The following is a 19,232-nucleotide window of genomic DNA, read 5'->3' on the forward strand; positions in this document are numbered from 1 at the left end:
CAGGTTTCTGTGATGAAGGCGACGTCTTGTGCTGTTGTGTCCAGGAGGTCCCATAGTTTGATGGCGTGCTTGTGGACGGAGCGTGTGTTGAGGAGGATGCACTTGAGGTGGTTGTTGTTGCGAGGGCCAGTGGGTGGTCTGCAGGTTCGGCGGAATGTGTATTTGCAGGCTTGGCAGGTGAAGGGTCTATGGGTTCATTTAGGGCTGGCTTTGTAGCAGGTGGCTGTTCGTCCGGTGTTGAGGGCATAGAGGGAGGTGGCATTGTATCTTAGTCGGGTGCTTTGAGTGCGGTGGGGGCCAGGGTTTCTGGCACTGGGCATAGTCCAGGCACGGACAGGCGCAGACGGGCTTGCCTTTGGCGCGCCAGCGGCGCGCCCGCTGCGCGCGGCCGCACAGCGGCTGCCATAAGGAGGGAGGGGGAGGAGGGGTCAGCTGGGAGGCGGGATGGAAGGAGAGCAAATGGGAGCAGGGGGGGCGGGGCCGCAAGGGTGGCAGCGGTGGGAAACAAAAGCTCTAAGGAGAGAAAGGAAAGAAATAAAAACAAAGAAAGGACCGACAAAAGGAGGAAAGTAAAAGCAAGAACTACCTGGCAGGGGCCTGGGCAGGCGGAGCTGCAGCGGCCGAGAAGCGACCTACCCGAGGGCCAAGGGTCACTGTCTCAGCCGTGCAGCAGGCGCCATAAGAAGGGAGGGGGGGAGGAGGGGTCAGCTGGGAGGCGGGAGGGAAGGAGAGCAAATGGGAGCGGGGGCGGGGCCGCAAGGGTGGCAGCGGCGAGAAACAAAAGCGCTAAGGAGAGAAACGAACGAAATAAAAACAAAGAAAGGACCGACAAAAGGAGGAAAGTAAAAGCAAGAACTACCTGGCAGGGGCCTGGGCAGGCGGAGCTGCAGCGGCGGGGAAGCGACCCACCCGAGGGTCAAGGGTCGCTCCAGTGGTATCTTGTCCAGAAGTGTCTGAGTTGGTAGTGTCAGAGGCCCTGTTTAAATACCCAAATGTGCCTTTAAAGCGGGGGAGACTTCAAAAAGTGCCTTAGAAGTGCACCAGGTCCCCTTTCCGTTCCATATTGTCTGCCAGGGTCCCAGTAGGGGGTTTGGCAGTCCATTGTGTGAGGGTAGGCTACTGTCCTTTCAAATGTAAGTGTCAGGCCCTCCACCGTCCCAGCCCAGGAAGACCCATTCAGTGAGCAGATGTGTGAAGGTGTGACTGAACATCCTGTGTTTGGGTAATCTGAGTGAAATGCACAAGTGAGTTGTCAAGTAACCTAGCCAGACGTGGATTGTAAGGCACAGAAGGAATTGAGTGCATAGAAATGCTCGCTTTCTAAAAGTGGCATTTCTAAAATAGTAATATTAAATCCAACTTCACCAGTCAGCAGGCTTTTGTATTACCATTCGGAACATAGTAAAAATTACCTTGTTACTCCTTTCAGATCAGAATCTATTACTCAAACAGTATATGAGGGTAGCCCTAATGGTAGCCTATGAAAGGAGCATTCCTCACAGCAGTGTAAAAACAAATTGAGGAGTTTTACACTACCAGGACATATAAACTGCACACGTATATGTCCTGCCTTTTATATACATACCACCCTGCCCTATGGGTTACCGAGGGCCTACCTTAGGGGTGACTTATATGTAGAAAAAGGGGAGTTTAAGGCTTGGCAAGTATTTTTAAATGCCAAGTCGTAGTTGCAGTGAAACTGCACACACAGGCCTTGCAATGGCAAGCCTGAAGCATGGTTAAGTGGCACAGTGCTGCAGGCCTACTAGTAGCATTTAATCTACAGGCCCTGGGCACATGTAGTGCACTTTACTGGGGTCTTACAAGTAGATTTAATAAGCCAATTGGGTATGAACCAATGTCACCATGTTTTAAGGGAGAGAGCATATGCACTTTAGCACTAGTTAGCAGTGGTAAAGTGCACAAAGTTCTAAAACCAGCAGAAACAGTGTCTAAAAAGTGAAGGGAGGCAGGCAAAAAAGTTAGGGGTGACCAACTTAAGGCTGTCAGGTCGAACACAAACAAATCTTTTTTCTGTTTAATGAAGACTATTGCCAGCAAAGTAAAAGGGTCACAATGGTCTGCTCTTTTGTCCCAGAAGAAGCTAATGAATATAAAATAATTTGGCCCTCATTATGGCCCTGTCGGTCGGCAGTAATTTGAGGAAAGGTACTGCCAACAGGCTGGCAGTACCTTTTCCCAAATTGTGACATTGGCGATTTGGCTCAAGCCAAACTGCCAATGTACCACTCTGTCTGCCAGGGTGGTAACAGCCGCTGGGCTGTAGACTTCGGTCTCCAGTCAGGCAGCTGTCACAATCCCACCCTCTGGATTATGACCCCGCCTACAGCCATGGTTTTCGTGGCAAGCGTACTGCCACAAAAACCATGGCGGTAGGCACTATAAGTGCCAGGGAATTCCTTCCCTGGCACTGATAGGGGTCTCTCCCACCCTTTTCCCCCTCCCCAGAGTCCTCCCCTACCCTCCCCCTCCCTCTCCTGCCCCGCACATTTTCACACCCACATGCGCACACACATACACCAACGCATACCCACATCCACCCACGCATGCACACATACATACCCGCACACTGCAACACACACCAACATACTCTGCTGCACACATGCATTCACAACACACAATATACACGTACACTCACATTCAGGCATTCACACACTCATTCAAAGTGACCCAGACCTGCATGCACGCAGTCATAAATAGACCCCCCCACACAACACCCCGACACACACACACAACGCCCCCCACCTCCTCCCTCCTGTCGGAGCACTCGACTTACCTGTGTGCAGGGTGTCCTCCAGCTGGAGACAGGACACAGCGCTGCTGTCAGCAGCAGCTTCCACCAGCTAAACACCGCCAGGCCATCTCATTGCTCATGATACGGTAGGCAGTGTTTTGTTGGCCTGGTGCTGCTGCTGACAGCTGCCATGACCGTTGACGGTATTCCGCCAGCCTTCTGGCGGAATTCTGTCAAGGGTCGTAATGCGGGTGGGCGGCTGGTAGCCACGGTGACGGAATGTTGGTGGTCGTCGCCGTGGCGGTAGGCGACAGTTACCGCCAATGTCCTAATGAGGGCCTTTATGCCTACAAAGCACCAATATATAAATTATATTTTCCTGATATGCTGTGGCTGTGAGGAAAAATTAAACTCATTTCCTGTTTGGTTAAATAATAGGATAACAGATCTTAAATGTACTACATTGAAAAACAGAAAGCAAATCAACTTCCTTGACTTACTAATATTCAAAGAAAATGACAAGATAATTATTAAACTGCACACAAAGCCTACTTACCTATACTATTGCATTTCATAAGAATTCCACCAAACACATTGTCAGAAAATTGTGACTTAGTTTCTCAGGAAAACGAATAAGAAATCAGATTATTTAAAAAATACAGAAATTTGTTTGAATCTAATGCATAGAGGATACCCTAAGAAGATAGTATAACAAGCCCTGAAAAGGGCATGGTATACCCATAACAAAACGTTACTAACCTCAAAGTCTAGAACAAAAGAGATATTTTTTAACATCTGTTAGTGGCATTCAGGCCAGTGACAAATCATATTCACAACTCAATGTAAAAATTGCCTATTCTACCACAAATAGGACATCCAGAAACACTATTCTCATTCCAAAGAGAAATAAACTGGAGATAATAATTAATTAAAGCCAATCTCTCAACCAATAACAAATAGTCACACAAAGTATACTGTGGAACTTACCTGGGGTGACAGGGCATTTCAAATGTACAAATTTTTCGCTTGTCAGTTCACAAGTGAAAGAAAAGAGATTATCGTCAATGGCATTACACATATACAGAAGTCCTTTACCAACTCTTTGAAGGAATTTGTTGCATATGCAATAACATGTCCTTGTGAAAAAATATATTCAGATATGACCGCTCAACAAGTTTAAAAATGTATATGGGAACACAGATCTATTATAACTTGTAATGAGTCTACAGCGCCACTGATGAAATATTATAACACAATAGGCCACATATCAACACAAATACATTCTAGAGTGATCACAAAGGTTCTTAGTAATGACCCTTTCTGCAGGGCCATCTGTAGTATCCTAGGTTTATGTATATTTCCTTGGGCAGAACACAAGCCATGTGTTCTGTTCTAGAATGTATCTCGGTGATAGAGGAATGTTGAGGGTGAAGAGTCAAAGAGGTTGGGTGACAGTTGAAGAGTGGATAGGACCTTTACATATACAATAAACTTAACCTCGTGCTATACATCTGTCTCATGGACTCATTGGACTTTGTTATACTGGCGACGAGGATGGGATGCAGAGGATTCAAGATGATCAACAAGAGGTTAAGGATCACTTTGCTGCAAAGGTCCTAACACTGGACACAACTGTAAGGATCACAGTGCGGTGTCTCCTGCTTGAGTCAAGCAGTGTACAACACCCAATCAAGGAGAGAGAGAAAAATGTATTCCAAGGGAAGTGTTTCAGTGTGGCAAACAAGTTGCCCAGCGAAGAAAAAAACACGTAGTCTTTGTAAAAAAAAAAAAGGGTCATTTTGCTGTTGTGTGTAGAGCTAAAGGTAGCAACGGTAGACTGTATGAGGTGATGGATAAGTCAACTTCGGAGGATGCTTGCGTTGCTGATTTTGAATGTGGTTAATTTATTTTTCATGTTGAAGGAGGGAAAAGGAAAATTCCTCTGGATGAAATAATGGTGGATGGTGAGAGAACAAAGGACTTATTTGACTCTGGAGTGAAGATAACTATTGTATCAAATGAGTTTTATCTACAGAAACTCAAAAATAAGGACAAATTATTCAAACCTGACATCAGTTTGTGTGCTTATGGAGGTGAGCCTATTAAGTTAAATGGATATTTTTGGGGCCTACTTGAATTCAAGTGTAAGTACGCCAACGCAAACATTTATGTTCCACAGAAAGGTGACAGTAAGCTGGTTTCATCAGAAGGACTTAGGAATGATTCTTGATCCCAATAGTGATCCACCTGTAAAGTTGAGGGAAGAATTTCTGGTGAATACAGTACAGAATGGAGAGTGTGCGAAACATGGGATGGTCGTGGATGATTATATAGAAAATTAGAAAATCAATTTTCCAGAGATTTTCATGGCACAGTTAGGGTGTCTCCAGCATTACTCACATCACATTCGTTTAATCCAAGGAGCAAAACCTGTGTGTAGCAATGTTCGTGGCATTCCAGTGACAGTACATGAGGAAATGAAAGTGTAATTGGAAAAACTAATGAGGGAAGGTATAATTGAGGAAGTGGAAGGAACCGAATGGCTCACCCCCGTGGTTGCTGCCAGAAAGGTCAGTGGTAGTCTTCGTCTGTACATTGACCTGAGGGAGCTTAATAAGAATGTGATTGTGGACAGATATCCCTTACCCAATATTTCTGACATGTTGATGTTACTTCATGGAGCCAAGGTATTTTCAACCATAGACTTAGCATCTACCTACCATCAGATTAGTTTAGATAAAGACTCAAGAAATCTCACTGCTTTTATCACGCCTTTGACACATTTAGGTATGTTAATCTGCCTTTCGGTTTAATTTCTGCAGCTTCTGTGCTGAAGAATCTGGATAGGATAAAGATATATCAGGATGATGTTCTTGTGTTTGGGAACAATTACTCTGAGCATGATGAGAGGTTGCGAAGCTTCTTGGGGAGACTGAAAGAGTTTGGTTTGACAGTCAAACTAGAAAAATGCAAGTTCAGGCGGAATTCTATAGAATATTTGGGTCATACTATCACGATTGAAGGTATCACCCCACAAAAAGGATTTAGTCAGCACTATTTTAAAATTGGAGTCACCTTCTAACAAGGAGGAGTTAATAAAGATTAATTGGTATGGCAGAATATTATAGCAAATTCATGAAGGGGTTTGCTGAAATGTGTGTGAACATGAGGAAGTTACTGCGTAAGCATGAGGAATTTGTTTGGAATTCTGAATGTGAAAGAGAATTCACTGAAATTAAGGAAAAGTTGGGAAAGGCCCCGGAATGAAAGAGGTTTGAACCTAATGGCAATTCTGTGTTAATCACTGATGCTAGTATTGAGGGTTTGAGTCCTGTTTTACAATAAGAGAAAGGCAGTTCTAAATGGGTTGTGCTGTTTTTGTCTTGGGCTTTAAAAGGTGCGGAGTTGAATTATTCTGTGATAGAGAGGCAGGTCCTTTCAGTTCAATTGGTCATTAAGAAGTTGAGAAATTACTGTGGGGTGCTAAGTTTGAAGTGAGGACATGTCATAAGCCTCCCTGTGAAATCTTTTCAAAAAAAGGTTTTGATGCCAGTTTGGGCAGAATCACCAAGTGGGTGGAATCCCTACAAGATTATGACTTTGTGGTTAAGTACATTCCTGGAGCACAGAATGTGGTTGCTGACACTTTGTCGAGGTTGGTGCGCATTGGTGATGGAAACCAGAGAGGAGAGTGTGAGTGTGAGAGTCAAGACTTGTTCCTGCACACTGTGGTCATCAGGGCATTTAAAAAACCAAGGGGAGGCTACTGTTAACATACTGGTGGCCAGGTATGTATGGTCAAGTAGAGAGAGCAGTGAGGGAATGTATGCAGTGTGCATTCAGTGAGAAGTCTGCCAAACCAAAGGTTCAACCCATGGTTCTTAGGGGTCTTCCTACACATCTGTGGGAAGAGATAGCCCTTGATATCTTAGGCTCAGTTCGTGGGGACGGATGTGACACATATCTCATTGTTATGGTTGATTTTATTTGTTTTCAAGGTGGCCAGAAGTGGTGTTCACCAGGAGAATTGAGACAAAGCATGAGATTTATTTTCTAAGAGAGATATTTGGGAGAGGGGGTGTTCCTAAATCTATTCTTACAGATAATGGGGTACAATTAGTCTCCAAAGAGATGGAGATGTTTTGAAGAGGTCTTGCTATTCAGCACAAGAAGTGCTCACTATCCCATCCTGACACCAGTGCTATGGTGGAATGCTTTAATAGGGTGCTTAAAGAGACTATAGCTATAGCCAAAGACTGTGGGCTAGATTGGAAGAAGGAAGCAGTCAAAAGAATAGAGGCATACAGAGTTTCGCCTCACTCTGTGACTGGAAAAACTCCTTTTGAATTGTTTAAAGGGAGGCACCCCAACACTCGTGAAGCACCTGGTTGGGTGAATGATATGGAGCTTAGAACGGGGAAGGTTGTATCAGACCCTGATTGGAGAGTGAGTGAAGAAGAGAAAATAATGGCTCACAAAGACAATTTTGATGTAAGAAAATCAGCACGCATAACAAAGGTTCGTGTGGGAGATTGGGTGTTGATTAGAAAGCCTGTTGGGAAAGGAGGATTTCCAGGCAGGTCTAAACCAGTGAAAGTGGTAAAGGTATTCACCAATGCTGTGAAGACAGAGGACTCTGGGATTTGGAATCTTAATAGAGTGGTGGTAATCAATAAAGACGTTGTTGGGGATGAATAAGAATCTATCAAGCATGACTCAATAATTGTAGTTAAAAAATCTGAAAGGAAAGTTATAACTCCAAAATACTTAGAGGAGTATGTTACATAAATATTGTGGTATCTGCTATATTGTATAATATTAATGTATCATATTTGTTGTATTTATGTTAACTATGTTTATATAAGGAAGGGAGGTATGTAGTATCCTAGGTTTATGTATATTTCCTTGGGCAGAACAGAGGCCATGTTCTCTGTTCTAGAATGTATCTGGGTCATAGAGGAATGTTGAGGGTGAAGAGTCAAAGAGGCTGAGCGACAGTTGAAGAGTGGATGGGACCAAACTTAACCTTCTGCCATACCTCTGTCTCATGAACTCATTGGACTTCGTTACATCATCCTCAGACTTTTTGCCTCCTCCTCCTCCAGTTCTTCTGACGTAGTTTTCTTGGATTTGGGACTCTGTGCACTTCACCACTGCTAACCAGTGCTAATGTGCTTATGTTTGCTCCTTAAAACATGATTATATTGGGACATACCAATTGACACATTTAATTTATTTATAAGTTCCTTGTAAAGTGCACTACCTGTGCCCAGGGACTGTAAATTAAGGGACATATTTATACTCTGTTTGTGACGGATTAGCTGCATTTTTTTATGCAAATCCAGCGCAAACTTAACTCCTTATTTATATTTTGACACTAGACCCGTCTAGCGTCCAAATATCAGAGTTTGCATAATTTTGAGGATCCCTGATTCTTCCTTGCGTCAATGAGATGCAAGGTAGGCGTTCCCGTCCAAAAAATAACTCAAACACCTGCCCGCCATATTTATCCAACAGGGCAAAAATGACGCACAGGTGAGATGCGGACTAGAAACATGACACAAAGCCCAATTTGTGTCAAATTGTAACGCATGGGTCAAGGCAGGTGTTAAAATGGGGCAAATACACCACTACTTAAGGAAAACACACACAAGCAACATCATTGATCAGGAAGGACAACATGGAGGGCTACTCATGCAGCACGCCAGAAGACACAGAGCACAGGTTCAGACTTAACTGGCAAGCCATACAGCAGCTGCTGTGCCAAATTGAATAACAGATAACAGCCAGCCTTCAGACCCCACACAATATTCCACCTGTGACCAAGCTGCTAGCAGTCCTGCACATGTTGGCAAGTGGCCCATTCCAATTGCCCTGGTTGATGGGATATCACAGCCCTCATTCTCTGCCTTCCTTCCCAAGGTCTTTGATGGCATCATCTCCCTCACACCCCACCACATCACCTTCCCCAACACATAGCAGAAGTAGCAGGAGACCAAACAGGGGTTTTACAAAATACATGGCTTCCGCATGTGCTTGGTGTTATTGACTGCACCCATGTCCGGATTGTACCACCTGCTGCAAACGAGCATCTATACCAGAATAGAGAGCACACCCACTCCATAAATGTGCACGCCATAGTTGACCATCAGGTTTGTTTACCAACATCTTGGCCAAGTATCCTGGGAGTGTACATGATTCCTTCATATTCGCCACAGCACCATCAATCTGCACTTCCAGGACGGTTGATATCGCAATGGCATTCTTGTGGGTAAGTCCATAAACCAAGCAATATATACACGGAACAACAACCTTGTAGGACACACAATACATGCACTACTACATTGGCATGTGGGCAGGAAGACACTGAGCTGTGACACAGGTAATTATGTTGTACACCCTGACACAATGGGATACACACCTATGGACAAATGAGGCTGCCAATAACAATAGATGCCACTCTAGAGCTACAAGGGACCAATGTCAAAGCACACAGTGACAATGACATGGCCTGCCCTGGAAGTACAACTTGGTAGATGAACAATATACTATTACATTGGCCACATAGTCAATCCCACACCCTCCCAAGCAATAAGTACTGTGGAAGGGGTGTGCAATGTGTGTTGCTGCAGGTCAAACACCATGAGACACATAGCATGATGTTGCTGACTCACATGTAGGTGACATGGAAATATTGAGGCAGTCCCAACATCACACATCACTCCTGGGGTGACGTTGCCAGCTAGCAATAAGGAAGAGGTTTGTGCTATGAACACACACTGATGTGCCACTAATGCAAACTGCACACTGCTGCACACACTGAAAGAGCCAATTGTCCATCAAAATAACAGATGTATAGGGAGATGGCCCTTCCTGCATAGATACATCCACCTCCACAAGGCAGTTAGCCAGGTTACCTGGAGCAAGTTCGGTAGTGTAGGTGCACGGTTGCACATGAGCCACTGGCAGAGGGAACCACAAAAGTCTACATAGAACCAAGTCACACATTGGACAATTGTGCATTGTCAATACTGAACACCTCTGTGCTGACAACTTGGATTGGGCATTGTCACTAAGCCTAATCAAAGGGCGTCACTTCTGGATTTCATCTGCAATTACATATGTCTAAGTGGATGGGATGTCCACGCCATGTAGTGCAAACATGTTACCACTACATTGGAATCTATTGTGTGTGTTGAAGTATCATGTCCCCTTCAGCACTTAAATATATCCTACCAAGGGTCTGAAGATTAAAATACCTCAATTTTACTAAGAAATCACTTTATTAGTGGTAAAAGTGGGTATAGGTTAAAAGGAAATAGTGGTCAACTAGGATATTATGTTTCTAAGACCCTCACATAAGCCATCTACATGTTTAAGCTCCTACAAGTGGCATGCAAGGTCCCAGGCTTTGAAAATGAAATAAGCTATAGTTAGTTTGAAAATGAATCAAAGTCTTACACTGCTTATATATACAGTGTACACATCAGACACAAGACATACACATATCGCAAAGACAGGTACAAAGATTCCAGCCAAAAAGACCTATTCATAAACACAGGATACAGACTTATAGCAGTATAGACTCATAGCAGTTCATGCCAATATGGATGTATTAGTTTATTCCTTTGAGATCTAGATCCGCCCCAAGGTAGTCCCATAGACCAGCATCACGTGAAAACTGTCCCAATGTATTGGCTGGTGTTGGGCTGGTCACATAGGTATTTATATGTTTGTTTCTTATTCCTTTTTAGTGGACTCCTTGTTAAAAAGTGCCTCCTCGGGACAATACAAGAAAGTGGGAACCTAATAGTCTTATTGTAGAGGTGAAAACAAGAACCCTTGTTAGCCCACATTACTAGGCTTATTATGGTGCCCCAGTTGGCAGGAGTGTGCTATTTTGAGACTCCTTGCTTAACCAAATCATAGGGGTAGGAATGTGAATTCCTATGTGCCATCCTCCTCCTGATAGTTGAAATCTGTCATCAGAGCTAGGATCGAGAGCATCAATCTCGTGAGGATGCATGCTCAAGGTTGTGTAACGATCCATGAAGGAAACTCATCAAGTCATGTTCTGAGACCTCATCTCACTGAAGTGGGCTCACATCCTTATGCGCAAAGATGGGAATGTTCATGGATCATCGCAAGCCAGCAGAACCAGAATTACATGTCAGCTCTTGTGCCATTAGCATTAGGGAATTGTGTGATACTCAGTCTCACCAGACACCAGACAAAGCAGGCGGTCTTACGCGGATTAAGTCAGGTATTAAATAATTAAATACATGCAGGACGCATAATAACTCACCTTCATTTAGTATGGAACAAGATTGTGGAGCCTGCGAAAGAGGAGAAAAAATAGGCACAGAGAACCCAATGTGTATCATATCTTTCAAAACATCACACAATCTGATAGTTCATGAGAGAATCCAGAGAATAAGGCTGTGGATCCCAGTTGGGGCCCGTGGATCTAAAACTCTCATGAGCTCAATGTAGCATGCGCCAATCACACTCAGGTGTTTACATGCACTATGTGGGTGTTAGAAATGGGGTGTTTGGTTGACAGTCAGGTTAACCCCTTTCCAATCAAGGACCCTCCCTCTAGTCAGGGTAAAGGAGAATCACACTCAGTTAACCCCGCTCACCTCCTTGGTTGCTTTGCAGGAGCAGGCAGGCTTAACTTCAGAAGCAATATGTAAAGTATTTGTACCAACACACACAGTAAAACAATACAAAATGGACACCACATCAGTTTATTAAAATAGGTAATATTTATCTAAATCAAACAAGACCAAAACGACAAAACTCCAACATACACAAGTCAAGATATGAACTTTCAAAAGAATACGAGTCTTAGGGCCATATGTACGAACAGATTTTCCCATAGACACAGAATGGGTAAAACCCTTTGCTACATCTAATCCTTAGAAAACAGGGAGAATGCTGTTGTTACACAAAGTACCTGGTTAGCGTAAAAAATAAATGGTGAGCGTGTGTTGGAAAAGGGTAGAGATGCATCGATCCCTTACTCAAAAATGCGTCTGTGCATCATTTTCTTCTCCGGTCGGGTCGGTGATGCTTCATTTTTCTCCCTTGCAAGAGAGCACTGCGTCGATTTCCAGACATTGTACCTCATATCTGCGAATAGTCGAGTTGACTTGGATGCCCAGGGACGATGCGTGTAAAACCTGGTCGCACAGTGGTAGAAAATAGCGCTGCATGGGGTTTACGTCATAATCAGCCTCCGTAAGCGGGTGTTGCATGTCGTTTCTCCAGCCGTGATGTGTTGATCTCCCAGCCAGATTCAGGTGGAGCATCGATTTCAGCCACGAAGCCGGTGGCCTGCCATTTATCAGCCGCGCTCCAGAAGGTGCATCGTAAATTTCCCTGCACGGCATTCTGTGCATAGATTTTCAGGTCTTGTCTGCCAGCTTCACCTTTCAGGGGCCGAGGGACTGGATAGGGAACCACTTGGCAGGGCAGGAGTCTCAGCAGAGAGTCTAGGTGCTGGCAGGGGGAAGTCCTTGATGGCCCTGACACTTCAACAACAGAAGGGAAGTTCAGTTCAAGCCCCTGGAGATTCTTCTCAAGCAGGAATGCACAGAAAAGTCCAGTCTTCCCTTTTCACAGGCAGAAGCAGCAACTGCAGGATACCCCAACACAGCACAGTCACAGGCAGGGGAAGCACTTCTCCTCAGCTCTTCAGCTCTTTTCCTTGGTAGAGGTTCCTCTTGATTCTAGAAATGATCTAATGTTCAGGGGTTTGGGTCCATTACTTATAACCCTTTCTACCTTTGAAGCAGGCCAATCTCAAATGAAAGTCTCTCTTGTTTGTAAGATCCTGCCTTGGCCAGGCCAGGCCCCAGACACATAAGAGGGGGGTGGAGACTGCATTGTATGAGGGCAGACACAGCCCTTTCAGGTGTGAGTGACCACTCCTCTCCCCCCTCCCAGCACAGAAGGCTTATCAGGATATGCAGGCTATACCCCAGCTCCGTTTGTGTCACTGTCTAGAGGAGAGGTGCAAACAGCCCAACTGTCAAACTGACCCAAACAAAGAATCCACAAACAGGCAGAGTCACAGAAGGGTTTAAGCAATACAATTCCTACTTTCTAAAAGTTGCATTTTTAAACCCACAATCTAGGAACAAACTTTATTAAAAGATGTATTTTTAAATCATAAGTTCAAAGACCCTAAACTCCAGGCTTCTACCTGCTCCCAAACGGAATCTGCACTGTAGTAATATTTAAAGGCAGCCCCCATGTATTCCTTCGAGAGAGATAACCTTGCACAATGAAAACCGAATTTGGCAGTATTTCGCTGTCGGGACAGAAAAACACATTAGCATATGTCCTACCTTAAACATAAATTGCACCCTGCCCTTGGGGCTCCCTATGGCCTACCTCGGGGTGCCTTACATGTAAGAAAAGGGAAGGTTTAGGCCTGGCAAGTGGGTACACTTGCCAAGTTGAATTGGTGGTTTAAAACTGCAGACATAGACACTGCAGTGGCAGGTCTGAGCTATGTTTACAGGGCTACTCATGTGGGTGGCACAACCAGTGCTGCAGGCCCACCAGTAGCATTTGATTTACAGGTCCTGGGCACCTCTAGTGCACAGTACTAGGGACTTACTAGTAAATCAAATATGCCAATCATGGAAATCCAATTACACATCCATTTTACAGAGGAACACTTGCACTTTAGCACTGGATAGCAGTGGTAAACTGCCCAGACTATCAAAAACAGGAAAAAACAGAGCCCATCACATATCTGCAACCTGGGGAACAGAGGCAAAAAGTTAGGGGAGACCACACCAAGGATGCCAAGTCTAAGACGTGTCGCCCCAGCTGAAAGTGGGGAAGAGGTACTCAACCTCAAGGGAGTTCTCATCACCAAGGCGGAAGAATATGGACAGACCATCAGCATTGGCGTGCTGTGTACCAGGTCGGTATTCCAATGTAAAGTCCATCCCTTGTAGGGTATTGGATCACCTTAACAGTTTTGGAATCTCACCCCTCATTTGCATTAACCATCTGCGAGGCCTGTGGTCGGTCTGAACCTGCAAACAAATAGGGTTTTAGCTTCTTCAGCGCCCAGACAACAGCAAATGCTTCATGCTCCATTCCACTCCACCTACGTTCCCTGGGAAGTAACCTCCTGCTAATTAAGGCAACAGGTTGGTCTATACCCTCTTCATTAAGCTGTGAGAGTACTGCTCCTCTACCATGCTCTGAGACATCTGTTTGCACAACAAACTCATTGGAGTAGTCAGGTGCCTTCAGCACAGTTGCTGTGCACATGGCAGCCTTCAGGGTATCAAAAGCGGTCTGGCAAGCCTCTGTCCAGATCACCTTCTTTGGTTGCTTCTTGGAAGTCAACTCATTCAAGGGGCAACAATGGTGCCATAACCTTTGAAAAACCTCCTGTAATAACCAGTGACGCCTAAAAAGGACCTCACCTCAGTCTGGGTCTTGGGAGGCTGGCAAGCCAGAATGGTGTCCATTTTTGGCTGTAATTATGTCACCTGGCCACTCCCTACGTGTTGCACTTACTGGCCTTAATAGTGAGGCCTGCCTTCTGCAGGGCCTCTAACACTCTCCAGAGGTGTTGCAGGTGTTCCTCCCATGTGGAACTAAACACAGCAATGTCATCCAGGTAGGCGGCACTGAACTCACCTAGCCCAGCCAACACCTAGTTGACCAAACTCTGGAATGTTGCAGGGGCATTTTTCATCCCAAATGGCATCACTTTAAACTGGAAGTGTCCATCTGGTGTAGAAAATGTTGACCTCTCCTTGACCCCCTCAGTCAGGGCAATCTGCCAATACCCAGACGTCAAATCAAACATGCTGAGGTATTGGGCAGCTTCCAACTGATCGATGAGCTCATCAGACTGGGGATGGGGTGCACGTCAGTTTTTGTGACCACATTGTGACCCCGGTAGTCCACACAGAACCAGAGTTCTGGGTTGGTACCAGGAGAAGAGCCTTTGGGTCCAAGACCATAGGGCTGGCCCAAGGATTGCTAGCAAACTTAACTACCCCTAGGGATAACATCTTAGACATCTTGATGCTAGCCCTGACCTTATCAGTTACCATGTAAACCTTCTGTTTAGTGGGTGGACTGTCACCAGTGTTCACATCGTATGTACACAAGGGTGTGACCCCTGGGTTCAAGGAGAACAGGGAGGCAAACTGACCTAATACCTGGCGGCAGGCCCTCTGTTGTTCTGGGGTCAGGGAGGGGGAGAGGTTAACTCCCTCCACAGACCCATCTTTCTCTCCAGCAGACAGGAGGTCAGAAAGAGGTTCAATCTCTTCCTCGACCCCATCATCTGTCGCTAGGATCATGGACAATTCAGTCCGCTCAAAGTGTGGCTTGAAGCGGTTCACATGCTGGACCCTTAAGAGGTTCCTGGGAGTCCGCAAGTCCACCAGATATGTGACTTCGCTCTTGTGCTCCACCACCTCAAATGGCCCAGTCCACTTGTCCTGGAGCACCCTAGGCTCCACTGGCACCATTACCCACACTTTGTTCCCAGGCTGAAACTCGACCAGAGTGGCATTCTGCTCATTCCACTCTTTCATGTCTTCCTGGCTTGCTTCTAGGTTCTCTTGGACGAGAGCTCTGAAGCAGGCGGTCTAGTTTCTGAAGGCCATCATGTAGTTAAATACATCCTGGTGGGGTTTACTGGGGGCTTTCTCTAAGCCCTCCTTCACTAGACCCAAAGGTCCCCTAACAGGGTGGCCATACAGTAAATCAAAAGGACTAAATCCAAGCCCTTTTTGAGGCACTTCCCTGTAGGTGAACAGAAGGCATGGCAAGAGGATGTCCCACTTCTGCCTCAAGGCCTCTGACAGGCCCTTGATCATGCATTTTAAAGTACGGTTGAATCTCTCAACCAGACAATTACTTTTAGGGTGGTAAGAAGTGGTGAACGTATACGTTACCCCACACTCCTTCCACGGAGACTTCATATAAGTGGATATGAATTTTGTACCTCTGTCAGATACCACTTCCTTGGGGAACCCCATGAGGGTAAAAACCCCTATCAACGCACAACCCACCACAGGGTAAGTGATTGATCTCAGAGAAATGGCTTCTGGGTACTGGGTGGCATTGTCCACGAAGACCAGGATGAACCTGTTGCCCATGGCTGACTTGAGATCCAGAGGCCCCACAAAGTCAATACCGACCCTTTCAAAGGGGGTACTAACCACTAGAAAAGGTTGGAGGAGAGCCTTGCATTTCTCCCCACTCTTACTACCTGCATGACAATTTGGGTATGACCTACAATGAGCATCCGAGTGCCTGCACATCAGGGGCCAGTAAAAGTGGGTTACATGCCGTTCAAAGGTCTTGTCCTGCCCCAAATGTCCAGCTAAAAGCAAATTAGGAGCCAGACTCTGAAGCACTGGGGTACCACAGGCACACAGGCTGACCCAGGCTCAACAACCTTAGAATGTACAGGAGGCCATCCTCCCAATATATCACTTGAGATCCTTGCTCCTTGCCAGCCACCTGGTCTGCAGCCTGCTGCCACACAGAATGCCTCCTTGGTGTGTCCCTCACCTGCTGCAACTTTGACAGCTCAGAGACCCCCCCCCCCCAGCTCAGCCACCTGTTCCCCTGTAGATTCTGGCATGTCACCCTAGGGCTCCACCTCCTCCTCTCCTGGGTACACTTGCCAAGTCGAATTGGCAGTTTAAAACTACACACATAGACACTGCAGTGGCAGGTCTGAGTCATGTTTACAGGCTACTTATGCGGGTGGCACAACCAGTGCTGCAGGCCCACTAGTAGCATTTGATTTACAGGTCCTGGGCACCTCTAGTTCACGGTACTAGGGACTTACTAGTAACTCAAATATGCCAATCATGGAAATCCAATTATACCGCCATTTTATAGAGGAACACTTGCACTTCAGAACTGGATAGCATTGGTAAAGTGCCAAGAGTATCAAAAACAGCAAAAACAGAGCCCAGCACACATCAGCAACCTGGGGAACAGAGGCAAAAAGTTAGGGGAGACCACACCAAGGATGCCAAGTCTAACATTGGGTATGCGAGATCCAACTTGCTCCACACAGTGTGGATATTCAAGGCACCAGCACAAATGGATATGGTCAATAAAAACGTACTGTCACTGAACACAAGTGAGACAAAATACACACATACGCATTCATAATAATGGAGGCTCATATATGACAATGACCATCACACCTATGCGTTTTGGTTAACCACGAAGTTTCTCAGGGGATGGGAGGCGTACTCCTGTAGTCATACGTTGTATCCAAACATAATAATAATGTATTGGAACACAAAGCATGTATCACCTGTGAAGTGAAGAGAACCCTCCACTTAGTCAGCTAAGAGGAAATATGGCACAAAATCAGTTGTGTGGGAGGGCAAACACAGAAAGAATATAAGATAGATACAGACCCATTTTAAGTTTTTAATTGTAGTTAGTATTTCTGATTGGGGAGTTACCATTTCGGACATGTACTAAACAGCAAGGTCTTTGAGGCAGTTCTGAGAAGGTTTTTAAATAAAGTGAAGAGTCACAAATGTGCCAACAGATAAGAAATACTTTTTATCCATGTAAAAACTACAAACTTAAGAGCTTGACCTACAGAGGACTTATGAGAAAATCAGAGCAAAGAACAGGGTTACTCCCTCAAAGACAGTTATAGAAGGTTCAGATATTTGAACTTTTGCTTCCATTTAAAAGTGTGAGTCACACTTTAAATATTGAGACTCAATGACTAATGAAATACTGAACAGAAATTATGCAAAGTAATAAGGACATGCATTGTATTCAATCATGACTCATAAATGTGCAAACTTGATAATAAATCAAATGTGTGGTAGTCAATGTGTGATTATGGTGTATACAGTCAAAAGATACCCACAAGGGGTCATACGTTTTCTCATTAATGAAAACTAAATTTCAGAGGATTCTGAAATCAAACACAGTGTATTGATAAAGAATATATTCCTTACCCTGGGTACCTCAACAAAATATAAAGCTATCCATTAGAGAGTAACTATAGAATAGGTGTCACTGTGAAAGTCCTACACTTTGGGCCTGATTACGATGGTGGCGGTCTGACCATCGGACTGCCACTATGACAGTCAAAAGGCAGCACCCAAGCCAGTGGCCTTTCGTACTCCAATTGACAATGTTCATGCGAGGCCGGAGAGCGCAAACAGTAAAGCTGCAGTAGATTCAGTGCTCAGGGAGAGCTGAGGCCAATGCAGTCACACTGTCTGTTCAGGCCGCACAGTCAGAATGAACACTGCTGCAATTGCAGACAGTGCGCATTCCGATTGTGCTGACGGGGGGTCCCTGCACTGCCTATGAAATGGGCAGTGCAGATGCCCCTCTGTGGCCCCTCATATGCCTTTCTGACAGATTTTTTATGGTGGTGACCCTGCCATGAAAAGCCTCGTAGAAAAGAAAACAGTGATCAGCACAGTGGTGCCAACATCAATACCGCCATGCTTGACCACGACTTGCACTGCTACAAACCTGTCAGGATCCATGACCTGGCAGTGGTGGTGGTCCTCTGGCGGTCTGAGCACCAGCATCGTAATCTGTCGGTTGGACCCCCAAGATTGCAGTCGTTGGACCGCCACCATGGCTACGGTGGTCTTAGGACCACCGTCCTTCTTATGAGGCCCTTAGTAAGTATTTACTCACAGTAAAAGACCAACAACCAGATGTCCAAAGGTGACAAATCTAGAGAGCTTAAATGGGTAGAGCCGAACTGTTGGACTTGACCTTCTCTGCAAGGTCCCCCTCAAACATTTTTGCATCCACTCCTTCTGTTTTCTGAATGTTGTTTTTGTTGGCATTAGGACTCTGTGCACTTTACCATTGCTGACCAGTGCTAACCTTCTTGTGCTCTCTCTTTTAAACACAGTAAAACTGGATTAAACCAAATTGGCAAAATTACTTTACCTATAAGTTGCCAGTTGAGTGGTACTACATGTACCTGTGGCTTGTAAAATAAATGCTAGTAGTGGGCCTACAGCACTTATTGTGCTACCCACTTAAGTGGCCCTTTGAAATATGTCTCAGGCCTACCAGTGCGGCCTGTGTACAGTTTTAAACTGGCAAATTAGCCTGGCAAAAAATCCTTTTGCCAGGACTAAAACTCTCTTTTTAGAACATTTAAGTCACCCCTAAGGTTGGTTCTAAACAGCTTTAAGGACAGCGAGCATTATATTTAAAAAGCCAGGCATGCACTTTTAAGTTTAGTGTGCCCTAGTAGTGAAACATTCATAACATTGTTTTTACTACCTCGAGGCCTATCTCTCCCATGAGATGACAGTTGATTATCCTATTATATTTAATAAATTATAGTGTCTGTTTGGGAACAGGTAGGACTCTCATGTTTGGTCTCTAAAGAATTGTAATTTAAAATTCCCTGTAATGGTAAAGACAGTTTTAAATCACTATTATGAAAATGCCACTT

This window comes from Pleurodeles waltl, chromosome 5 (assembly GCF_031143425.1).
Source record: "Pleurodeles waltl isolate 20211129_DDA chromosome 5, aPleWal1.hap1.20221129, whole genome shotgun sequence".
Lineage (NCBI taxonomy): Eukaryota > Metazoa > Chordata > Amphibia > Caudata > Salamandridae > Pleurodeles > Pleurodeles waltl.